At 42.3% G+C, this 26,137-nt stretch overlaps 1 protein-coding gene across 4 annotated transcripts in view; it reads left to right on the forward strand.

Annotated features, from left to right (window-relative positions):
* Positions 1–475: 475 nt before the first annotated feature.
* SHOC2 (SHOC2 leucine rich repeat scaffold protein) overlaps positions 476–26,137 on the forward strand; it is a 71,443-nt gene continuing 45,781 nt past the window's right edge. The window contains exons 1-3 of one of the 4 annotated variants that reach the window (XM_064514216.1): positions 476–634; positions 12,881–12,984; positions 13,832–13,955. The gene's annotated coding sequence lies outside the window, so the exon portion shown is untranslated. Of the gene's footprint in view, positions 635–1,038; positions 1,195–12,880; positions 12,985–13,831; positions 13,956–14,357; positions 14,377–26,137 lie in introns of those variants that run through there. The other 3 variants (XM_064514214.1, XM_026117478.2, XM_064514215.1) reach the window with 3 other exon arrangements.

The raw sequence follows: 26,137 nt of genomic DNA on the forward strand, positions 1-26,137 counted from the left end.
GGGGTCGTTGCAGGTGAGGGCAGACAGGAGCAGGGCCCTCCCCGATGGCCCAGGGGGCTAGGGGCGAGGGGACGGGGCTTGCGGGGCCCCGAAGGGCAGCGGGCCCTCCCGGGCACCGGGCCTTTGCCCCGGCCGAGGAGGCCTTGCCCCGGCCGAGGAGGCCTTGCCCCGCCGCGGCAGCGCGGTCTGTCGGCTCCGCTGCCCGGGCCAGACCTCGAGGCTGGCCTGCAAACGGCGGGCCCAGCCCTGCCAAAGCAGCCCGGCCCCCCTCGGCTCGCTAGGGCGCTGGGAGCCCCGGGAGCCTCGCCCGGCCCCTGCGGGCGGCGCGACCAGGCCGCACCGGCCTCGCGGCAGGCCGAGTCGCTACGGCCGCCCCCACCCCCGCCGCCTCGCCGTCGCCCGGGGCGACGGGGCCACTTCCGCCCGGGGCCAAGATGGCGGCGGCGCCGCGACCCGGAAGCGCTGCCTCGCTCCGTCCCTCCGTCGGCGGCGCCCTCCTCTATGGTGCCGCGGGAGGTCTGTGGGCGGGGAGTCCCGTGACGGCTCGGTGCGCAGAGACGGTGGCCGGCAGGGGCGGCGGGCGGGCGGGCGGAGGCTGAGCGCGGCGGCGGCGGAGGATGGCGGAGCCTGCACGGTACGGGGCGGCCGAGGCCGGGGCCGGGGCGGGCCGGCGGCGGGGCTCGGCGCGGCCGGGCGGCGGCTGACAGCGGGCGGGCCCGGCGGCGGGAGGCCGCGGCACAAAGGCGGGGAGGGCCCGGGGGCAGGTGGCGGCGCGGGGGGGCCGGCGCCGGGGAGGGCCCGGGCCCGCGGGCGGGGGCGCGGCGGCGGCCGGGGCTGGGCGGGGGGGGCGGCGGGGCGCCCTCCGCGCCCGGGGGCAGCGGCGGCGCCCGGAGGAGGAAGCGGCGTCGCGCGGCCGCGGCGCGGCCCCGCCGGCGGTGCGGGGCCGTCGTGTGTGTGCGGGTGCCGCTGGCGGGCGGGGGGCGGCGGCGGCGGCGGCGGGGCCGGGAGGCTCTGCCCGCCCCAGCCGTCGCCTCGCCCCGTGGCGTGGCGGTTTCACCGGCTTTCACAAACGCGGAGGTGCCGCGGGGCCCGGGCGGCGGCTTCCCGCGCGCGGCGGTGCTGCGGGCTCGGCTCTTCCTGGCGGCGCCGCCTCTCGTCGGGGAACGGCCGAAAGCAGCGGCGGTGGCGAGTGAGGTGAGCGGGTGCGGGTTCGGCCCGGGCTGCTTGGGGTGAGCTGCGCGGTAACTCGGCAGTGACTCGAAGTTCAGCGAAACTGCTGCTCGACGGGTTTGTTCTAGGATGGGTACAGAAACGGCATGAAAGTCACGATGTGTCGCAAAACAGTTAAAAAGTACTGCGAATATCCGCCGTAGTTCTCGGTCCCCGCGTTGGAGATGGCACGGTGAAGGCATGCGTTTTGTGCAGCTCTGCACATGTGCACGCACAAAGGCACTTTCCGTGCAGAATATTAATGGTGATGGAGTTTTAGTTGTGTGTGTTGCAATTGCTGCAGCACTTTTGGGGGGGGAACTATCAAAATACAGCTTAAACAGTGTTTCTAATAATTAGATTCAGGGTCACAATTCCTACCATTTACTTGTTTGTATGTGACTAATGTTTGATTTACTACTTTTTATTTCCCCTTTTCACCTTCTAAACAGTGGGTTTTCATCATTAGACATTATTGGATGCTTCTATTTATAAAATCAAGGGCTTAAAAGTAGGTGGTGGTCAAATTAAGTCACACTTATTTACAGCCATATTTCAGGCATATGTTATATGATGATCTTGATATAATCCTAGCCTGTTTTGAGGAAGATTTACTGTATCCTATGAATTTGTTAATACACTGTTGTGCATGCATTTTAATTTTAGTAACACCCTTATCTTGTTAATTCCTGTTGGATGATTTGGCTTGACTAGTTTGGTTTTCTATGTAATTATTCTTTGCTCTGGATTAATAAAATGGAAGATTATTTTAGTAATTTGAAGGTGGATTCCTTTTAATTTAGGCTAATGTTTGTCAGTCGTCAGGGTTGCCGTATATGTGGCAAGGCAAAACACGTACATCAGGCAAAACTAATTTTATATGTAATCTCGTAATACCAAAAGATGATTCCAGACAAAGCTTTCCTTGTATCCGCAGCCCTCCTTTGAGGAATATTGAGGAATTCTCAGAGGACGCTGCCTGCTGTCATGTCCTCCGTGTCCTGCTCTTCTTTATTCTGCTCTTTCCAGGGACGTTGAACATTCCCCAGCGTTTTTTTCATAAGGGTAATAGCAGGGGTAGGGTTGGTAAACAGCGTTGGTTGTGGATGGCTGCTGTTCCCGGTCTGGTTTTCCCTTGCAGGGTGACATGCGTGTGCGGCGGGAGGCACTGGGAGGGGCGTCCCTTTGTTATGGTGACACTTAAATCACGCTGACAGCCGTATTGTCCTCCAAGAACTGTGTGTGAGCGGGAGGGCTCCGTCCGCCAGGCGCTGAGGTATTTTCTGTAGTCGCCTCCGCGCACTCTCGGTTTAAATGCAGAAATTAATTTCTCGGGAGGCTGCAGAGTGTGTTCCTTTCAGGAACCGCGGGATTTATTGCTGCTTGGCTGTGGCTTTCGAGAAAAGCATGTTTCTGCGGAAACAATGTGCCGTGATCCTTGCTCGTCACTGTGAGGCCCAACTGGTAGTAGTTTCTGTATAATGCCCACGAAATAGGTGGATGTTTGTGTTTGCATGTATGTACGCATGCATACTGCTCGTGCATATTAATTGGATTAAGACTGCAAAAGTATCTTCTATTTGTTGTGAATGAGAAGGATCACATTTGATCTTTTCCCGATAAGGCTGAGGGAGCTGTGCAGATAACTCTCTCAGTGTGACCATAAGGAAATCAAACTGCCTTAAGAGATTTCAGATGTTCCTAAAGCATCATCACCGGGAATTTGGGTAGGTACTAAAAATGCAGTTTCTCCCCGGCAGCGGTTTTTCTTTCGTCTCTGAAGAAAGATGAAAACTTGTGCGGGGAAGGGAAGGGAGCGAGCGCCACGCCAGCCGCCGCCGCCGCGGTGCCTCCCTGCGCCGCCCGGCCCTGCCCCGCTGCCCCGGCTGCTCCTGCTGCCCCGGGGCCGCCTCGGCGCGGCTGCGTCACTTGCTTATCGTTGCTGTTATTCTTCCGCGGGAGAGCTTTGTGGGGCTCTGCTAGCCGAGCCCCTGCTTGCTCTGCGCTCTGCCGTTGCAAAACCCCGTGTTTATTTTCGCTGCCTGCAGCGCCGCGTCTCGGAGGAGGGCCGTCTGCCTCTGCTCGCGGTGGCTGGTGCGGGTGTGCGTGTGGGAGGGCCGGGAGGACGCGGTGGCGAAGATTAAACAGCCAGTTGTAGCTAGATTGTGGAGATAAAACGAGGCCGTGTTTACATTAAGATTGTACCGGCTGACACGTTTCAGGCTGTTTGATACAGTAGTCTGGGTATGTTACAAAATGTACTGAGACAAAGCGTAACAGGTTGTATAATAAGAAGGTAATGTTTGCGGTATTAGCCGTTGACCTTAATTTGCTCGTTTTTTTGCTGCATTGCTTGGGCTTGACAGTGTTGTGAAATACAGATAACGTGCTATTAAATCTGGGCATTCTCCGACACTAAATTTTGTTTCAATATAGCAAGACAATAGTCGCGTGGTGAAAAGGGGTTTTTAATTACCAAGAATGTTTCCATTGTAAACCTCTAGGTAATGGTTGTGCTTTGTACTGAAATTATGCTCTGCGTGTGTATATGTATGTATGTGTACACACACACACGCGCGCACACACACACACGTAGCTTTATGCCACATAGTTAATTTGGCCTGTGTAAAGATCATTGCAGTTTAAGAAGTACTTAATCTGTATTGCACTACAAGAGAAATACATTTGAGTACACAGTCTATCATATAATCGTAGGCGTGCTGATTAGCCTGAGAATATGTTAAGAGGCTCTGAATTGGTGTAGATAAATACTATGATGCCCGGTCAAGGAACTTTCTATAATGATCTGGCATGCCTATATACTTGGGTCTTTTAGTACTGTTTTACTGTTAACGTGGACACGTTAAAAAAAGGAAGACACGAACATGTTTTTTTGCTTTTTGGTTTCCCTGCAAAAGGGTAGCCTGTGTTCTCCATGTGGATGTACATTAGATCTTCCTTCTGGTGGAGAGCATTTTTTTGCCACCATATATAGGGGTGCATATGTGTGCTTTAACATAGTTGAAAGTTTGCTGCTTGTCTGGTAGTGGCGTCAGGGTTTTGCAGTGCCGGTGCTGTGAGTTGTACTCCAGCCCAGTGCTTCACCTTGAGAAACATTTGGCTGTGGTTACAGTAGCGTGGACGTGGCTTGCTCTTACCTTTGCCATGCTAATCTCCTATGTGCTTTTTGTTTGTTTCTTAAACTGATTCATACTCTAAATACGAGCAGGAGATAGGAAGCCATCCCAAAGGCTATTTCCACAGAGCCCTGGCAATCCCATGGGTGTTGTGTGGGGCTGGGTGGACCTGGGTGCCCCTGCTGGCTGTTCTGCCTGTCTTCTGGTCGTCCTTTCTGCTGGCTTTGTGCGGGACGGAAGCGGCTGTGCACCAGTGCAAATAGCCTTTCCAATACCTTCCACGTTTGCATTATAATGGCTACGTAAATATTGCAGCACATCTCAGTTCTTTCTCTCACTGCTTTGACTGCTGGGGTTTAAAATAGTTTCTTTCTGTAGCGTAGATCTTGTATGGCTGGTACTACTTTAGAGAGGGGTTCTGAAGCACATCTTCATTAAATAGTGAAGCCTGTTTGCCATGAGGTGCAGTTTTAACTTATCCATGTTCTAGTCTCCCACTCCTTCAGACCACAGGTTGATACAGGCAATTGGAGGAAAAAGAAAATTAAAGCATGAGCATTTTTTCCACCAACTATTTCTAAACTGACTATGTATTTGGGGCTGCAAAGCATGTTTGCTCGAGACTTAGTTCTGCATTTCTTCCATTTCCAAAACTGCTGTAGCTATCTAGGAGAATATTTTATGTGTAAGAAATGCAAAATATGGTGCCCCCATTGCTTTGGTGCTGACTTATGACTAACTCTACCAAACACACTCTGAATTCCCTTTAAAAGTGTAAATACAGTGATGTGACTGAAACCAGGCACTCTTTTTGAGAACTGGTAACAGATTGCCATCACCTATCTGTCATAAGATTGCTTTTCAAAGTTGCTAAACAGCACAATGATTGACGATACTTACCTGACTCTTACTGATTAGTAGGTACATAGTGACTTTTTAAAACTAATATGGAATGCCATACTTCAAAGATTTGAATTTGTTTCATGTAGCTACAACCTTGTTATTGATGTAGTATTTGTCAAATTTTGGGATGGGTAAGGTGTTAGCTGTAATTTATTTATTTTTTGCTAGTTGGTTATAATCTTAGAGTTCACTCTGTCTTACATGGTTTACCTTATTTCATGAAAGCAGCACCAAGAAAGGTATATTAAATCAAATTTATTTCTTCCACCTGATGTTAGTAGATTGCTGCTCTTTCATATGTTTACACATTTCAAAGGAATAGTAATTGTTCAGGTTCATGGTATGATGAATGACCCTGTTATTAAAGCTGCGAAAACATAATTTTCTGAAACAGTGAATGATAGTATTTCAAGAAACCATAAATTTGCTTTGAACTTACATGTGGTCATAGACCTCTTAAGCATTTTGCACAGCGCTGCCAACAGTATATTGCAGTATATTACTAAAATACCTCATTTTTAACACTTATGTGTATGTTGTGACAACTTGAGGTGTAGAAGAAGTATTCTTAGTGGCAGACATGGAAGCATAAGTTAAAGAACGTTAAGTGGAAGAATAATCATGAAACCCTTACACTTGAGAAACTTGGGAGGTAGTGTGTTTGTACTATACCTGTGCATAGACTTTAATCATCCATTGGGTATTAATGATAATGTTGGGTTTAGTACTTTAAGAAGCGCTGCAAAACCACTGTAGGATTTGCCATTGGATTTAGAGCTATACTTGCAGTGTTTCCATTCTAATGGGAATTAATATTAATCCTACCAATTGAAGAGGTGATTCTTGAAATTTTGAATGGTCAGAAAGATCTATTGGTCTTTCATGTTGTGTTGACTGGAGAGAGAAAATAACTTGTTTGTTTATTACTCTTAGTGATGAAGAGTTACCTCAGTGAGAACCAAAAAGGCCAAGGCCCTTTATTTATTCTTAGACTAGGTGCAGCATCAGTCAGACACCTCTCTCTTTTCCTTTTTCTTGTCCGCGTCCTAGTCATCTAAATCTTGGCAAATGGGGGTTTTGCTCTCTGTTCTGTTCAGTATAAGGCTGCTTTCCTGTGACTGGCAGTGCTGGCAGCCTGTGTAATTGTGATATGTGACCTGTCCAGTCTTTTGTATAAAAAGATTTTTTTTTACTGTTGTGTTTTTTTGATGCTGAAAGTTTGGTTGTAATCTCTGTTGTAATAATTTTATGTTGTAAAATTAATCATGCTTATTGATTATTTTTCTGGAAGGAAATAGTCACATTGTATCAAAATACTTGGAGTAAAAAAAAAAATATTTGTTTAACTGCCTTGGGGGGGGGGGGAGGAGAAAGGAGCTTACATAGAACAGTGTTTTTTATTTTTATTTTTTTTAGCCAAGAGAAAGCAATTCAGTATGTCATTCTAATTTAAAGGTTGGTATGGTAAAGCAGTGAAATTCTTAGTAGGTTTGTAAATAATCAGCTGAATACTATACATACGATTACTGCAGGTAACTGAGTAATGTGCAGGTTCAGGTTCTTCACTGAGTTTCAGGCTTTTTTCTCCTTCGTGTTACATGTAATCCAGTAAAATATTGAGGTTTATTCAATTCTCATTAAAAGAAAATCTTTTAACCACAAAAAACCCTCCAAACACCCACCCCTCAGTTGCCCAAGGAAAATAACTGAACAATCCTCGTTTTCTTCATTCTGTGAGCTGTTGTACTTCTGAAATAGTAACTGTAGAGTGTTGTGCTTTTTGGACAGTGCTTTTATATAACCTCCCCCCACCCGGCTTGAGTCAGCTGCTGCAGAAAAGCAGAACTATGCGTTTCTTTTCAGTTGAAGGGATGCCCAGGCAGAGGACTCTTCTTCAGATTTCCATACATTTTAAGTTCTGTTTAGAAGCTTTTGGTAACATGGAGTTCACTGAGAGTAGCAGAGAGAAGATGACTTCACTGGCAAACTATATGGCTCCTGGAGGCATCAGGTGGCTTAGTATGTAAGCAAAAGCCCATAGCAGTCTAAAATAGATCTTCATAAAAATAAACAGTGCAAAAAGTGATCTCCTAAACAAGGAAATGGAGGGCTACCAGAGGATCTATCTATTAGTCCTGCAAAGTGCTGATCATAGCAGAATACGGAGGACTTGTCATGAAAATCTGTTTTGCTGTTGCCTCTGACTTAGCACTTAGATTACACATTTTTTTTTACTCTGTTTATTGTAGACAAATGATTATAAAATCAACAAGTTGAAAAACAAGAAAAATCCTATAAAATACAGATTTTGGAGTGATTTACATGATTTTCTTATTGAAGGACTAGATGGGTCAAATGAAGCCTAAGTTCAAATGTCCCTGTTAATGTGTTAAATCTGTAACAATTATTTTTCTAATAGAGTCTAAATTCTAATGACTGTGCATAATACACAATATTTGCAAACCCTAAAATATTTCTAATCAAAGAGAATTTTATAATACTGGCAGGTTATGTGAATTACATTGAGGATTATTGATAACTTACCTCTTTTCATGAAAAAAGAAACATGTTACTATATACCATGAATTAAGATATCTGAGAACTTGTGTTTGTGTGGTAAATTCTGTTCTGTTAAGTCCCTCTAACTCTTGAACTCTTGTACAGTGCTGCTCATCAAGGGAGATTTCGGGCTATCATACTTTTTTTCCATAGTGGGCTACGTATTTGCTTTTTGGAATATTTAAACAATTGTTTGGCAGCTTTCTCGATAACATGTTGTGTGTGGCAGGCCTAGCTAGGAAAGAAACAAAAGTTTTAGTATTACTGCGAGTAGTAATTTTTAGAGTAAATATAACAACCTGGGCTTTTTTCATGACTTCAGGCATAAATTTTTTTCCTGTGTTTTTAGTTTATCATTAGTCATTATTTCTCCCCTCCCTTCCCCAGAAGCAGTCTTCAGAGAACTGTTGGTAGTTATTTCTTGCATATAAGCTGTGTAGTGTCTTGTCTTTTAAAAATGGCTTTTTGCAATCCACTCTTTCGAGAAGCTCTAAGTCATATCCAAACAGATATCAAGGTTTCAGTTACATGCTTAACCGTAATATTATATATTTTATTCTTCTTCTAAATGAAGATTCTGTTTATTGAACCAATTAGCTGTTGGGTGTAAGCCAGAACTTTCTCCTGAAATCAGAATTAATGAATAAACAAATTGCATCGGAAAGATTTTTATTCTCAAAGGACAGGGACGGTTAATGTGTGGCAAGGATGTGGTTCATATCCTGCAGCCTGAGTGTGTGCACGGTCGGTCCTGCTGAAAGCAGTGGGATAAACTTTGAGTACCGATCACACGTTTGCATCCTACATCTGATGGCATGAATATCTTGGGATGTTTCTGAAAGTATTCCAGCTCTTCTGTAGCAAGCAGATGGGATGCACGCGCCTTCATTAGCAGGCAGTTAACTCTGCTGGTACGGCTGAATTCTCATCGTGCTCCGGGTCTCTGACTTGGCTCTTCCTGCGTGCTGGCTCCCAGTTTGTTCTGCTCTCTCCAAGAAGAAATCAGTAGTGTTGCTCCAAGAAGAAATCAGTAGTGTCGTTACATGCTCCTGCCCTCCTGTGGTAATGAAACCCTAAACATTTTTCTCAAAAACCAGGCTGTGTAAAAATAAAAGGGAAAGAGGTGAGAATAAGGAACTACTTCTTCTCCTCTATAACGGCCGCTTGCATCTCTCAAACTGTATGTTTGCTTTTGGCTGTGTTCTGCTTCAGAAGCGCTATAGAAAATCGGAGTCATTTCTAAACTTGCTTTTATGGTATCTGCCATCAAAAATACCTTGTAGACATCAATAGCTTTGAATTAACCTTCTGACCCTTTTTTCTGATATGTACTGTCCCTTTTGTGTTGAAATAGAGAAGCTAAGGCACAGAAATTATAGGGAAGATTTTTAAAAGCAGAAATGGGACTGAACTGCTCTGCTTTTCGTGCTGTGAGTCAGTGGGAGTTGAACACCCAGCTCCACCGGGCGCCTCTGAGAGGGGGCGCGGCTGGCGACCCGCTCCCAGGCCGCGGGGAGCAAGGAGCGGAGGTGGGTCGCAGCCCAGAACTCCGCACTTCTTGCAGACGAGGAAAGGGCAGAGCAAGGCAAATGGGTGCAAAACATTTACTGCTGTGAAATTCGTATCAAGAATTAAAGCCAGGCAGGGTAAAACATGAGGTATTTGGCACAGTACAATATATGGTATGATAACAGGTAGTAACGTTGCCTGAAAGGATCCTGAGGTAGTAGTGGTACATATGTAGCCTCTTGTTCCCTAATGTGAAAAGGCTCTTTTTCTTTTTTTTTTTTTTCTATCCTACCTCTTCATGTTGCAGAAATACTTTCTGTCAAGATTGGTTGGCCTCAGATGTGACCTGCCTATTCTTTTAAAATAATTTCTGTTCATAAACTTGTGAATCAGAAAGAATGTATTGATCATCTTTACTAATAATCCTAAAAGAGGGTTAGTTTCTTAACTTCTTAGTTTCATATCAGTTTCTGAGTTAATGGTGTATGTAAACCGTGGATATACAACTTAGTTTCTTTAGGCAAATGTTCATGCATTATTTGCATCATGTAAATTTGTGTAATGAGAAATCTGTGTCTGTCACAACTTCCAGTCCTGTGACTTCCAGTGTCTACTAAAACTACATATATATATATATATATATATATATATATATATAAAATATTTATTATTATTACTTAAACCTGCTTCATGTAAGCAGGCAGCCTTTAACAGTTTGCACACAGCTACTTCTCTTGGGCCAGCTTGTTGGCTGTCTTTGAAGTATGGTTTCAAGAATATGTAATGTAAAGTTATCAATTTCTTACAACTGTAATCTAAAAATGTATTTCTAGAGCTGTATCTACTGATTTTTCCCATCACATTTTGTGGCTTTACAATGCCCTTTTTTGCTACTCTTTATCTTTGAAACCTTTCCACAACAGTGGAAATACACTGCGCAAAGCTCTGACAAATAAGAATGCTCTAAAATAAGTTTCCATAATTTTTGTTATAAATATCTTACTTTTTTGGCACACAGACAACTTCCTGCAAGGTAAGGCAGTGTGAAGTTAGAGCATGAAAGCTACTCACTAAGATTGCTTGTCTGCATTCTCTTATCCCAGGGTAATATGAGGTGTTTTGCCTCCATTCGTCTAACCCAAGAGTAAGTGTGTGCATGCCCTAACTTTCTGCAAGTAACTGATATGCCGGAGCCGTCGGCCCTGGAGTAGTTCTGCCTGGGAGCCTCTGGAGGTATAAAGTTTTTCAGACAAAAGCAGGGGCAGGGAGAGTGGAAGGTTTGTGAGTGGTAGTTTTAAAATGCTGCTGGTTGTTGTCTGGTGCTTTTTCTAAAAAGAAATCTAATAATGGTTTGAACTTGTCACTTGCTTTTTCTCAGTAACGCGTCCCTGGCTTGCGTGACATGTTTCGAGAGGCTGAGCAAGGGATGCTGCGCTGCAGCGAGTCGTGCATGGGCTGGGTTTGGCTTGTAGAAGCTCATGCACCGAGTTTCAGGTCACGGTCTAAGTGCAGAGTGTAAAGTAACTGCCCCGACCTTTGCGTCCTGATAGAGAGTAAGTTTTCTTTCCTCTCTAAGCAGCTTTCTCAAGCAGTGAGGGTGAGATGGGTGAAAGCCTTGGTTATCTATTTTAATAAAAATTTTTTAATAAATTCTGTGTGGTGTAAATTGTTTTGTGAACTGATGGAGGGGCAAATTGACTGGTTAAGAAGTTTACATTTTTGCAGATAGTACTGTGGCTCTTCCAGATGTACTGCAGGTGTGTGTATATATCCATTCAGTACAAATGCATGCTGCTGTTCACTAACCAAAAGTAAATGGTCAGAACTTGATTAATGCTGGGTATGTTCCTTTAGGTCCCATTTTTGATCACTTATAAGGTGGCTACTCAATATGAAGTATACGTTGATCGATTATAGAGATGATAATTCTAGATTTCCAAAATGTAGGAGCTGACTGGAGTCTGATTTTCCTTGCTACCAGTGTGGTTATTAGCAGCTAGTGAGCAGTATAAATCCTGTTACCAGTCAGATCCTGGGGGGCTGGTTGTGTGATCCATTTCTTTCATCTAATGTGACCATGGGCACTTTAAATCTGAGAGTACTGTTTGGTTTTGATTATTATTAATATGTAGCTTCTAGCACTGCCTAGTATTTGCAGCCTAATGTAAATAAAATAAAATATCCAGACTTTACAAATAGTGACAACTTGAAATGCAAGCTTAAACATGTGATCGCAGAGCAGACTGATCAGCCAGGGTGATGAATTTGATTCTCTTAAATGATGCTTTTTGTTGCCTGTAAAGCTTGTTCTATGTGAGGTGTTGGAAGCATGTTTCTGAGATGCTGATATTCCTGCAGTTGTACCATTACCTTTTTTAAATTTATTTTTTAAAGCTTATTTCACGCAATGGTTTGCAAAGGTTGCTACATTTTTTTGCTGGGTCACTCTCAGTTTTCTTTTGATACTTCTGATGACATGTAGTGGTTCTTGAAGAACTAGTGTGCATTTTATGCAAGTCTTCTGATATATGAAACAATATATAGAAATAATAACTAGCGAATTGAGAACTCTTGACAATAATACAGGGAAAGAAGAGATTTTAACTGGAACAGAGGGTTTTTGTTTTTTTTTCCCAACTTGCTTTGGCTTTGCTGTTTACTTATTTATTTATTTTTTAAAGTAAAACTTTATTACAACGAGCATGCTGAAGTCTTAGTCTTGCTTTCTGGAAATGCCTGAAGTATTGCCCTATATTTTTAATTTTTATTTCAGCTTGATACATCTTTTAAGTTAAGCAGTTCTGCTGATTCGGTGTTTGAAAAACTATTTAAAAGGATAATCCAGGTCACAGCTTCTACTTCTTGTTAAAGCATTTATGCTACTTCTCCTAAGAAGACATCTTAGTTATTAGGTCCCTAATAGTTAAAATCCAGTTAAAACACAGATTTTAATGTCTAAAAAACCCTCCACTTAGCCAAATATGATTTTGTTTTCTTGCAGTAGTCTCAAACTTTAATATTTTTCTTGAGACAACTATGGCGAACAGCTAGTCTTCCTAACATAGTTTGTTTAGTGAAGAGATTTAAGTGTCCTCCATTTGCTTGATGAGTCTAGGGGCACATGCAAGTTTTTGAATCTTCTCATAAAAGATGACAGAAAAGTACTGTCATGCAAAACAGTAAAATTTTCTCATTTTACTTTAGCATTACAATAAATAATAATTTTGTTGAAAGTAAGCCTGTTTCACTGTTGATTGAGTGCTACTTTTTCTGGGAGTTGTTCCCTAGTTCAGCATATGCATTTAGGAACTGTTTGTTGATATATGAATCTAGGTCCCTAAAATAGTGATCAAATGCAATTATTTTTTATTCCTGTGGGGAAACCGAAATAGGTGCAACCTGCAGGTTTCTTTCTTGTCCTAGGAGTCTGCACTAGTTGCAGTTTTATAGCAAACTGGATTTGTGCTGGTGTTTGAACTGGTTGCTGATAGTTGATAACTGAAATCCAAATTCAGAGAAAGGTCAAAATCTAATAAATATATACCTTTTTTTCTTTTTTATAGATACCGATCTGCTTGTTGTTGATCTAATGTGGAATAGAAAGTGAAATGGACACTTTTTTTTTTCTGGTTTCTTCCAGTCATGGTGCCATCTCCAGACATCCAAGGTCTGATGTGGGGTCATATGAACTCTGTCAGTTTTTTTGCTTAAACAAACAAAACCTTAAACCTTTTAAGAACAATTTTAAAACTGCTAGTTTTTCAGTTTGACTTCTGCTGAAGTTATTTTATGGATATCTTTCATTTCTTCATTTTGCTCTCATTCAGCTTGAAAAATGTTGTCCGAATGGTGAAAGTAAGTTCTGTTGCATTTTAGAGGTTTTGATTTCAATGTGTAAAGTTTGAGCCTGTGTTTCTCTCTTAGCAACTTAATGTGTTGTGTATTCAAGCATGAGTATCATGTTCTAGTGCACAGGGCAGAACAGCTCAGCAGCATCCACAGATCAGAACTGGCCTGCAGGATACAAATAACTTGCTTCCTTTTTCTGAAGGAGAGGTGGCAGGGCTACTTGGGCAACAAATACTTCACAAGCACTGAACTTTCCTCGGATACCTCTTTGTAGCCTCATCCAGGTTGCTGTGTGTAGTAGTACCGTGGTCAAAGGACAGAAGAGCCAGGGCATCTAGCAACTTCCTGCAGAATTATGGTGTGATTGTAAGTATAGGAGAGGAACTGGACCCACAAAATCATCTCATTAAGATATCACAGTCTTCTGGGGAGAGATTAAGAGCTCTTGAATTGCAAGTTTATTAATAAATGCTAGGAAGTAGGAAAGTGACATGATTATATACTGTGAAAAAAAATTAAGTATACTGAATACAACCTGCAGTAATGAGCCTGGTGATGGTAGGGATCTTCTGGCCTGGATTTAGTGGTAACATTGTTTGCTCTGTAAAATAAACTAGAGGTTGTTCATGAGAGAAGGGAGCAGTGAAAGAATGTCATTTGCACAGGTCCGATATGAGGAATCATATGAGGAGTTATAGAGGACAACACAAAAACTGTCAAATAATAGAGATGTGATGGAAAACTCTTTCTCCCACTTACACTTCCAACCGTCAGTCTCTGCTACCACAGGTAAAATTTAGCCTTGACAAGCAAGAATGTTTAGTTTAAAATTTCTTTGTACACATTATGTCTGAATTTGATCCTCATAGGATATTGATTTAATATAAGCTGATTTTATGTATAGACCTTTTTTTTATTTAAAGCATATGTTTATAGCATTTAATTATACTTTAACGCTAACAATTGTCAGAGCAGTTATGTTACTCATTGTCTTTGTAAGAATGACAGCAGCTTTTGGTTTGGTAGGAATTTATGTGATACAGATGGGTGATACTCAGCTCTCTGGACTGTAGCCACTTCTCCACCTTCTGTTTGAAGAATTATTATCAGAGAACAGAAGAAGGGGAGAAAGGAGGAATCATCGGGTAGAGAAGTTGCACCGAATTGAACAAGCTCATGTCCAAGGATTGGGGGAGCTGGAGGCTGGCAGGTAGGGGAAGGTTTCATGGACCACATGCCAATCCTTCAGTCCCTTGGAGGAATAAAAGACTTGATATGGTTTGGCTGTTTCTTGTCTTGCAGCAAAGAGGGACCAGGAAAGGTCTGGGGCAGGGTGGGGGGACTCAGCAGTGTCACCTTGCACCTCGCTGCTGAGGAGGTGGCCTTGGCCCTCTCCTGGGGCAGGGAATGCCCTGAGGAAAGACACGCGCCATGCCTGGCCTCTTGTCTTTGCACTCCCACCCAGCACCGCAGGTCTTCTCTGCCTCTGTAGTCCCGCCTGCCTGTCTTCCACCGCGCTCTGTTGGTTACACCTGTAGGTTGTCACATCTGCAGTTCCTTGCAGCTTGCACCGAGCACTCCTGCCAGCACTCCTGCCCTCGCTTTGGGGAGGTGCTCGTGGTTGCTGCTACCCTCTACCTGTGCTCCTGCTCCCTTTTCTGGCGCTGTTCTCCTAGGAAGTGGCATTCCTTGTCTTTTCTTCCTTTCCCACTGTTTTGAGAATGGTTCAGCAAAAAAGCAACAGATAGGTAGGAAGTAGATGTGATAACTGGTATATCGACTTCCTTGTCAAACTTGTTAAAATTCTTTTTTTCCAGAGGTTTGTGAATCTCTCCCATCCTTTCAGTTTTTTCTTTTCCTTCTGTTCCCGAGCTCTTTTCTCCCTTCCTCGGATATTCTCCTTATATCCTCATGGTGCTCTTACATAACTGTAGTGCCCTCAGTTTGAACATACTGTTCTGGAGAATATTGTACTGAAAACTGTTCAGTCCTCCGAGTAGGTTTGTGAGCCTGCATACTGTTTCTGAATGCTCTCTGCATATATTGCGTATTTTTTTGGATTACACTTATTCTGAGAATGGCTAATTCTCTTTTAATCTGGTTTACTTCCACTCCGTTACTACCAGCATGAGCACCCCTCAGGCGGCTGAACTACTCCTCTCCGTCCGCCCCACGGCACATCAAAGCAGAGGTCCGCCAGCAGGGCGCCGTGCGGGGAGCTGGGCCGCGGGTGCGGAGGGCTTGGAGTGGCGCCCGCCTCCGCGCCGTGCGGCGGGGAGGGATGTGGGCGCTGCGGTAGCGGTGAATCATGTTCTCTGCTCGCTCAGTCCCCCTAGTCCGTTTCTTTAATACGGGCAGATACTGCGTGATACGAGTGCCTGGAGACAAGTGCCTCTGATGAGGCGCTATCTTGTGTTGCACTGAGCCGAGAAAATGTGTTGCGCTGGGATGTGTTTTGTACCGTTCGCTAGTCTCTCAGACCCAAATACATCTGCTCTTTGAATGGATGTCAGTCAATCTTGCGTCCTCTGCTTTTGACTTAATTACTGTTGAAAATGTGCTGAGCTAGTGTAAAGGTTGCATTTTTCTTTGTTAGTCACTTGTTTTATTATAACTTTTAAGTGCTCGTGAACAGATCAGATGATTCTTTGCTGAATTACTTAAGCATTTACAAATGACATCTGTTTTTTGTCTAATATGAAGGGCAGCAAGGTGCAAGAATATGTTATTCATTACAAATATGCACACAGTAAAATTTTCCTGTTCTTATTTTGCCAAAGTAGTGGTATGAACTTCCATATTGCATTGAGCTATCCTTTATCTATCAGTCTCTCAGATTTCCAGTATCTTATTTAAGTTATGAGAAAGTGATGAGGTAAAAAGCTTATTATTGTGTGACAGTTGTAGAGTATTGTTCAATTAAGTTTGTGCCTGAATTTTTTTCCATGACCTTTTTCTCGATAAAAGAGCTAAGATTTTTTCAGTCTTATGTTGTTGCTACTGTGTTCTCTTACAATACGCAAACCTTTCAAGCATGCTAAAGAGTGTATCATGCAGTTGGTTTTTGGCAAGCAGAAATCATATGTTTTTCACTATTTCTAGTAAAAATGTCACTGAAGACATTTGTTTCAAAAAAAAAAAAAAGCCTCATTTGAACAGATTTTGAAGAATCTGTTTGGAAAGGATCATAGTCTTTTTTTTTTTTTTCTCTTTTGAAAGAAAACATCTTGTTCCTGTGAAGATACCCAATTTATCAGGCATTTTCCAAAATTGTTATTGTATGTGAAATAATCTTTTAATCAGGCTCCTAGTGATGAGCAGAAGAGTGTTCACACTGCTGTTAACCTGTTAATTTGCAGTCATTTTTTACTTCAAAGTGTGTTGGTGCTCATTGCTGTATTTCAAGTAGCTCTTTTTGTGTACCTGTAGGATCAGCAACACAAAAAATAACCTAAGAATATACATCTTGCAAAACTTTTTTTCTTTTTTTTTATTTTTCGTATTTAGGAAGACTAGTAGTTTAGGCTAAAAATTTGACCTCTCTTAGGCTTCTGTAAACTTTTAGCTAACATTTGAAAGGAGTGCTCCATGAGACTATTTTCTTTTAACAAGCTAATGTAGAAATGCAAAGATGCATAAAGCAAATATAAGATGAGCCAAGATTTCCTCCTTTCACTGAGTGATGCTAAGTTAATTTGCATTTAATCAGTAAAATCACGTCTGCGTGTTGCTTTGACGGAGTGGCTGGTGTGCAGGAAGTTCAAATTCTCGCTTGTTTGTTTCCTTATCCCCTAAATTACATCTTGTTCTGTTTTTGAAAATGCTTGTGGGAATGGAGTCCGTATTTAGTATTCCCCCCTCTAAGACAGTCAGCGTCAGCTTTAGCCATATGAATGTCCATCTCTGTCTTTTTTTAAAAAAAAAAAACCATCACGGCTGGTCTCGCGTCGTACTGCAGCTAGTTAGCCTGGGGTGATGTTTGTCTAAAGAGGCGAAGGTTTCAGACTGGGCCTTAAAATGTTGCGTGGTTAAGGCTCCTCTGCAGCAGGAATGAGCGTGAGGAGTGTTGATTGCAGGTCTGGGCTTCACATGGTTCTCCATGGAAAGGTGAACAGAGTTCTCTTTCTCTTCTGTGTTTATTTTGATTTTTATCCTCTGTACTGGGAAAGAAATCTGTGTGATCCTCGCTGGAGTCCCTAAGAGCGTGAGTGAACTTGCAGGAAATTCAGATGTTGTCATTCTTGTTTTTTAAGTGATAAAGCATTAAACATTGATTGGAAAAGAACATGTCAAAACTGAATAAGCTGAAGATACTGTATCTAAGGAGTTACAAAAATTAAGTTTGTCATATTAGACAAAATTAGACAAGCTCGAATAGGATTGCCTCTAGTGCTTTGTGACCCACACTTTTCAGAATGTGTCTTTAATAAATCTTTAATTACTTCATATTTATGTCTTCTCTCTGGGACCTCCACTTCATTTAGTGTGCAGAAGGAATGGTGCTTGTTGAGTGCATGCTGTCTCCATGTTTTTATGTCTGTGATATTATTTGGACTTCTTACCAGCTCTCTCTGGTCCGCCACCTGTGCCCTCAGCCTCCTGTTCCCGTTCTTTTTTCAGCTCCTCCCCACTTCTTCCTTCCCGCTGTTTCCCAGCTTCTTGTGCTCCAGGCAGGCTGCTGGCTCTTCTCCTCTGCTTGGCCATAGTGGCCCCATGGAGAGGGTGGAGGAGTGTAGGAGAAAGTTTCTCAGCCGGGTAGGAAAGGCCTGTGCAGCCGCTGCGTTTGACTCGCTCTGTGGGAATACCTTATATCAAAAGAAGTTGGCGTGTAGGAGTTGAGGAGGTGAAACAGGCTCAGGGTTTATGAAATATTCAGTTCTGAGTCGCCAGACTCAGAATTCTTTGCTCAGCACCTATAAATTACAGGGTTTTTCTAGAGGTTTTTGGAGTGGCCAGAGTGAGTATCTGGTGAAATTCACCAGGACACCAGAACAGCTTCTTGATAGACCTCAGGTCCCTAATCCGAAACAAAACTATGCCATAGCTTTTTATGAAATCAGTGTAAGACTTACCTTCAACAAGAACAAAGCAGCATACTTCTACCGGCTCTGTCTTAAGAACAGCCGAGCCTTTTAAATTCAGTTCTTATCCTTCCTGTCTGTCTGTCTGTCTGTCTGTCTGTCTGTCTGTCTCCCCTCCCCCCCCCCCTTGCAGCCCCAAGGGTGGGCACGCAGCTGCAGGTAAGTATCAGACTATAAGAAGTGGAGTCTGAAAAAGTTCAACATGATTGAAGAAGCTTTTACCACAGATAGCACTGGTTAAGTATAGCTATGTACAGTACCACCTGAGTCACCTGTAATACGAATCTGTTTGCTTAAATACTATTTCACTGCTTTATGTCATTATGTTTAAATCTGTTTTGCTCTTGGGAGAAAACATTTGAAAGCTTTGAAAAAGGCTTGGGAGCAGTTTCATTGTGCATCACCTTATCATGGTGTATAATGAGCCCGCATTTCTATGGTGCTGTTAATTTACAAAGTTCCCAAAGGCATTTCTAAATTGCGTTTGTTTCTCAAGGTATCATAAGTATGTTTTCCCGCAGCACTGCAGGACAGCCGGCTTTTCAGTGGAGCATGGAAGCAGTTTAACAGCGCGCAGCAACGTAGCCCAAGCGGGTGAGGAGAGGAGGTGAATAATACAATATCCAGTTGAAGCTGCAGGGAGAATTTGGGTAGGCAGAATGCAGTCGACCTTAGAAATATATGTAACAGTTAATGATTAGTTTGGCTGGAGTGGACAAATGTATTGCAGGAAAATATTTCTCTTTGGCAAGTTGTAGTTAGCATACTTGCATCTGAATAAGGGTGCCCATAAGGCAGGGTGGTCCATCCCATCATGTTTCAGAAAATGTTTGCTGGACAAAAAGAGACGAGTGTGTTATAATTTACGTTTGATTATCTGAAACATGACAGTTTCTTTGTGCTCTTGCTCTATGCATGTACTAACTTGGCCTGAATCAGTTTGATTTGAGCGGGTATAATATATTTATCTGAAATGATCAGATTACAAAAATAAACAAAAAACCCTCCATCCAAAGAATTAGGCAGTAATGGGGGCAAATGTGTGTATCTTCTTTTTAAATTAAATTTTATTTAGAATATTCTGAATTTGCTAAGTTTTGGTTTCCTGTAGCCCTTACTATTTAGGCATATAATGTAAATGCATGAAAAGTATGACATCCTGAAGAAAACAGCCCTAGCTGATCATTGTGCTGTTTTCAAATGCTTTTTTTTTTTTTTAATTTAATTGTAATGAAGCTAAAATGTACATTTCAGTTGGGGAAAATGTGAATATGATTATGGTTATGTTTTCTCTGTGAAGAATGCTAATCTTTTCTAGGAGAGGTTTGTTTTCTCAAAGAGGTTAGATGCAGAATGTGTTAATGATTACTAAAAGAAAATAGATTTATAATTGGAAACTTCTAAATGAGGATGCATTTTTTGTGGGCTTTATCAGCCATGTATATGTCTTCCAAACATACCTGTACTGGTTGGAAAATAAATCTTACTGTGTACGTCCTCTTCTATATGTTAATCATTTAAACTAGCTGCTCAGTGAAATGACTAAATCAAAGCTTTTGTCTTCCAAGGTGAAGATCAAGAACTACAAATAATCTTAGCTAGAAAAAAACTTAACAGGAGCAGAATATTGTGCACTGACAAGCTGCTGTATATTGTGGCATTAGGGCCTTTACATCATATATTCTAGCAAATACACCTTCTTCTTTTCTTGTTGTCCAGAATTCTGTTAGAAGACGTTTTAAGTTGATTTTCAGATAGGCTGTTTTTTTAGCAGAGTAACCCTCTGCAAAGGGATCTTGTGACTTACGCAGTCATTAATTATGGTCTGAAAATGCAAGGGACTGAACGTCATCCAGCACTGAACTTTGTGAAATGGGTCAAAATTATTCAATAAAAGCATTTTGAAGATGACAAGTGGGCTTAGTGGGCCAAATTTAGAGACAAAGAAATAAGGAGAAATGCTACAATAGACAATATTCTTGGGGTTTTTTTGCTAGATAGTTTTGTGTTGCTGGTAGAAACTAGGATAGGATGCTACCTTAGATATTAATAGAGCAATGTTTTATTTAGCTGAATTGGGATTTAGCATGCGGTTAGTTCCTATTTCGGTAGGATCAACATAACAAGTAGTTAGTAAATATATTGCCCCGTTGTTGCTTTGTGTGTTTACTTTTTCTCCTACCCATCATTCTTTTCTCATCTCCTATTTGGTTGGTTTTGTTTTGATATGTTGTTTTTAATTGTTGAGAGGAAATGATGAACAAAAAATATTTGATAATGGTTTAAAATCTTGCATTATCACCCCTACAGTGAGACCAATGATGTTTCTTATCAGGTTTGTGACAAAATGGGAGCGGTGGGTTTGCTGCCTTGTTTCAGGGAGTTGTTGGGGCGCCCGAGTGGTAGTTCTGGGTGCTGGGTGGGGGTAACAGTGAAGTTTCTTTTACTGCAGGAAGAAGTAAGCTTTTGCTGCAGCAAGGTGATCTTTGATCAAAGGAGGATAACAGGTAGATTGTACCGCTTGTTTTTGTGGAAGATAGTTTACTGCTGTAGATGCAGAATTTGTTTATTAAGAAAAATGAGATAACATACAGGTAAAGGAGATGCTATTTTTTTCTTGTTTTTAAATGTATCTCAGTCCTAGTCTCCACTAATGTAATTTGTACCTATTTTGTTCTTGGACTTTCCTAAACCAAGCTGTCTGTTTTGGGTAACGTATTTTTTAGACGTATCTAGTTATTAGGACCTGTACTAAGGCAGAGAAATTTGTCTAGCAAGTTAAGATTTTTGAATTTCATGTATTATGCAGGATTACATTGCCTGCTGGTACTACAAGTTACCATGGGAACAGAGACTTGCAGACCGAAAGGTATGCTGAGGGACCACACGTGCAGGAACTACCTTTTTACATTTTAAAATAAGCTGCCTTGTGGAGTTAGCAGAATCCTGACTGCTTGCTCTTAGAGCCTGTTTCTGCAAAAACATGAAATGGCATTTTGTAATTTGGCCAACAAATAGTGTTCTTTTTCTATTGTAAAAAAGAAGGCCAGAATGCTTCATAAAATAGTATTGGAGCATGTATAAAACAAATCATGTCTGTATATATTTTTGTACTTCACGGTCAGTCAGGGTTATACTATGCTAGATGAGTTCACGAGGGCACAAAAGATTACTTCTGCCCCCTAAGGACTTAAAGCACAGGTGATTTTCTATTTACTAGTGTGTAACCTTTTTGTCACGCCAGGTTTGGACTTTGGTTTGTGACATGGCATACAGTGCAATCGAGGACTTCCAGCGAGCAGCAAATCTGATGGCCAGTGAATGAAAAGACAAATTCTGAGGCTCAGTTATTCACAACTGCGCATGCGTACCTGTGCACGGGCTGTGTAACAGAGTGGTTGTGCAGGGGTCTGGGATAAGATGTGCTGTGTGATATGCCTGATTTTTGAAGTACAAAGTGATCAACCTGCAAACACCTCTTGAAATTGATCTGCTCATTTATAGTAATTTCAGCTTTAATTGCACATATGCTTCTAATTATGTATTCACAGTTAAGATTTTTCTACAGATTTAAGAAACTATGAGCAAAACATTTGCAAGCCTTAAAATGGTATATTTGTCAGTGCCCTTTTTCTAATGGTTGTCCAGTCCTTCCCTCTACCTCCAGGTTTTGCTTTGATGCAAGATTAGGTTGTGCTTGGCTGTTCTGCATCCTGGGTAGTAGCAGGAGGCCGGCAATAGTGTTGGCTGCAGTCCTTCAGCAGATGAAGATATCCGAAAGGGCTTAGTGCCTGTCACGGCTTGTGCCTGCTCGCTTCCCCGACTTCGCAGCCCCGGGCCGGCGTGCAGGGGGAGCGAGCCGCTGCCTCTGTGCGAGGGGACTGGGCGCGAGCGCGGCCACAGGCAGATGTGCTGACATCAGGCTGGACTGGTTGTCTGCCGAACTACCATCTGCTGGCCGTTCGCTTACGGGACTGAGATGAATTTAACAGTCTGTCTTCTCTACTGAACAAACCAACCGTTGCAGTTGGCACTGAAAACCATCGCAGTATTGTGCTGCTGCCATTGACAGTCCCATACCCTGAAATAAAGGATTTTTCTTTCCAAAGAAGAAAGAAAATGTGGCTAGCTGGCATATTTCAGGAGCACTGCATTTATCAACATAGACGAGGCTACTTTTTGATCTCTGGCATTGTGATGGCTGGTTATTCTCATGCTGTCTCCATACCTTCTCAGTGAGGTTTTGTGTTTGGAGGAGTAATGCAACCACTTGGTGACTGATTCAGCAGTTTGTTGCCAGCTGGGCTGGTGGTGGCTGCAGCAGCAGAAGCTCAAATGCACTTCTGCAGATGGGAACTCTGTAGGTCAGATGTTTGAAGCTAGTAAATTGTGGGAGAGAATTTGCTTTGTTTGCAAGTGACTAGTTGACTTAAGCTTTTTGGGTTTTGAAATGAAAGTAGTGACAATCTTTTTTTTGCATATGTGGTATTGAGAATGGAAAGTCTTTGTAGCCACTTTGGCTAAGCTCAAAATCTCATCCATTGCGTATTGCTGTGTTTTAGTTTGTGGTGTAGCAGAATATTTTTGATATATCCCATGCTATTCCATGTAAATGGTGAATACTTTTAAGAAGGTGTTTTTTTGATCTGCTATTTGTTTGTGAACAGGGCTTGCTGAAATTACTAGAGAGCACTTGAACTCTGCCTTGTTGTTTAAAAGCCACTTATGTCTGACTAATTAGAATTTACTTGATCAGAATTGCCACCTCAAAACACTTTTTTCCCCCTATGTAGTGGAATCTTTGTTTGCTTACTCTGGAGTGTCAAATATAAGCTGATTTCTTATTGTTTCCTTTGACACGTGTAATATTCTGAATGATCCTCTTCTGTTATTTGAAGAATCCAAGCCATGGTGTGTGCCCCATTGGGTTAGGTTTGGTACAAAAGTAGAACAAAGAGAAAAATCATTCCTATTCCATGACACAAAATTACACACATAATGAAGTATTCTTCTTTTCTATGCTGGCTTATAGACTTGCTGCTACGTTATAGAAGAAGTCCTGTTTTCTTTGAGTTTAATGTATTAAATTTTATTGAAAATGGTGCCTTAAATTTTGAATATTCTGAGCATGCAATATATTTGGGTTTGAAAGTGTCTCTTTTGTCTAGTGAAGTGTACAACAGGAACCGGTGAATGTTAAAGGACAGGTGCAAAGGGAGCGTTTGTAGGATGATGCACCATGGTGATTTTTCCTTTTGCAGCAAGGACTGCTGTTGGTCATGTCTCATCAGCTGAGAAGGAGGGGGTATTTAAGCAGTGGGGGAACACTATTTCAATTAAAGACTTCTTCAGACCCCTTGTCTGAACATACAGGACACTTCCATGTCACTGACAGTCACAAGACTAAGAAATTTCCAAGAGGTCTGTTGTGAATTTTGAGACAGAATTGTGCCTATAAATACTTTGTTAAAAACAGATAACACTTTTTTTTTTAATTCATGTAAAACCATCTTTAAAAGATACTGACGGTGATTTTTGTTGTAAAATTACTTTATCGCAGTGGGTAGGAGACGGTTAAGTCTTTCACAGCCTCCCTTGCATAGCAATTGGGTGAAACACTTTATCTCAGGACTCATATTGTATTAGATAATGACCAGGAAACATGAGTATTTATATTACCAAGATGCAGGTGATTAGTTCAATATTACTCCTAGAATTGCAGACATTACTGTTCCTACTTTATCAAGTTTTTTATAAAGTAATTACTACATAGATGTTTTGGGTTATATTGCTCAGAGTAAGAGAAATCTCTTCAATTATTCATGCATATTAAAATAGTGAACAAAAATATGCAAGATTGATGTGTTGTTCTTTTTCAAGCATCTGAAGAGGTGATACAGTTTAGTTTGAAATTGTTTGTTTCTAAAGTTTCCTCAGTTACAATTGACAGAAACAAATAAATAAATCTGGGTTATACTCACCAACCATAAGAATAAGTGAGTGAAAATTCTGATGCTGGTTATTTATAGCTATTTTCCTTAAAAAAATACTCTGAACAGGAAAGAGATTTTTTCCTTAACTTTTCTAAGACTTTTATTTTCCTTTATACACTGCACCAAGCAAGAGTCTTATTCAGTTTTCCAAGTTCTCCAGCACATAATAGTTAAATGTTTTTATGTCAATTAGTATTGACAGGAAGTCGGTTTGAGCAGCATTGGAAAATGGAAGTAGTTGGCAGAACTGGCTAATTTCACTGAATTTCCTTTTGCTAAAAATAACTCTAAAAGAAGCTCTCCTTTTGAGATACAATGAGTGCTTGTTTGAGTAAAGTTTAGAATTGATGGTGACTCTTGTCCTTTAATCAAAAGGGCTTGAAAAATATGAATAACCTTTTGAAAAATATTCAGCTTCCTCTGTAGTATATGTAATTAAGCTCACGTCCTCCAAAGGTTTGCATACATGTATGGGAGTAACCCCGTTAGCCTGAATGATCTGCTGTGGAAATGGAAGTTCTCTAGAAATATGAGGTATGTTCTCATTTATCTTGTATATAAATATGCTAAAATAATTTCAGACAGTTTGCAATGCCAAGTGCCAGGAAGAGCTGCGACTTGTCCCTCTCTTACCTGTTGTGGAAGTTGAAGTATGGCAGTGAGAGGACTGTGGGAGGAGAGGGGTTAGAGGGCTGTCCCCTGAGCCCTGGGTCCCCTGCCCGCACCCTGCTCTCTTTGGGACACCCCCAAAATAAAGCCGCCTGGGAAGGAGAGGTCCCAGGTGTGTCGGTGGTGACGGGGATGATCAGGCTGCTGGCGCTACGATACGGCAGAGGCGTTTGCTGCTTCGCAGAATAACTGGAGGAAAACCGGGTGCTGGCGCGGGGCGACGCGGGCTGTGCCGCCGGGAGTCGCGGCCCTGGGGCCCGCAGGGAGCAGAGGCCTCGGCCGGCTCCGCTTCCGCGCCAGACTGTGGGGCGGGGGCCGCAAGTGTGTTTAGCTGTTACCTTTTTGCCTTTCTGAACAGGGCGTATGTTTAGAGTAGCTGCTGCGCTGTGAGCTTAGCTCTAATTTCGGTGTGCTAGAAAACGGCAGCCGCCTGTTGCTTGCATGCGAGTTGACATGCTTCCTGACTGCCAGGAATTTTCTTTATGTGTTTCAGATGATGTTTTAACTCTTTTTCTTTCCTTCTTTCTTTCTTTCTTCTTTTTTTTTTCTATTTTATCCTTTTATATAGCCAAAAGTATGTTTTTATTCCTTCCTGGAATATAAATGTTAACCTGGCATATTGTAATGGCGGAGGGAAGCCCTCCCCCTTTTTAGGTACCGGTACCAGTAATTGCTAACTAAGACACTGAAATGTGTGAAGATTATCCAAAACGTTTGCATTACTGAGCTCCTTTCGCTAGTACTAACCTCCAACTGTCTTTTCTTTCTGAGTCTCCTTCAAAACCAACATCTGCTGTAGTGCATATAAGAAATTAGCCAAATCTTTTCTGGTATGTCTTAAATTTGACTAAATTGAAAGCTCCTGAGAGCAGCAGCTCCTCTTTTTTTGCACTTTAGGTATTGGATTTGTAACAGTAGCTGTTTGGCACTGCTGCATTACTACAGTTTTCCCTGTATTTATAGAGAGTGAGAAACTGCGTGTGTTGGTGCTCGGTTGTGTTTGTGACTCCTTCTGAACACAGTGAAAACGAGCTGGCAGCCTGTGGAGGTCCTTCCCCTTCTGTCAGGCGCTGTCCTCTCGCGTTTCTGCTCTTCGGAGTAATTACATTCCCTGCTGCTGGAGGTTTGCAAGTACTTAGATTTTACAGCACTGAAAACACGGTTTAAAATACAGCGCAGAGAGGTTGGTAATCTCGAACAGCAGAGGTTGGTGGATGGTGTGAACGCT

Source organism: Dromaius novaehollandiae, chromosome 6 (assembly GCF_036370855.1).
Source record: "Dromaius novaehollandiae isolate bDroNov1 chromosome 6, bDroNov1.hap1, whole genome shotgun sequence".
NCBI lineage: Eukaryota > Metazoa > Chordata > Aves > Casuariiformes > Dromaiidae > Dromaius > Dromaius novaehollandiae.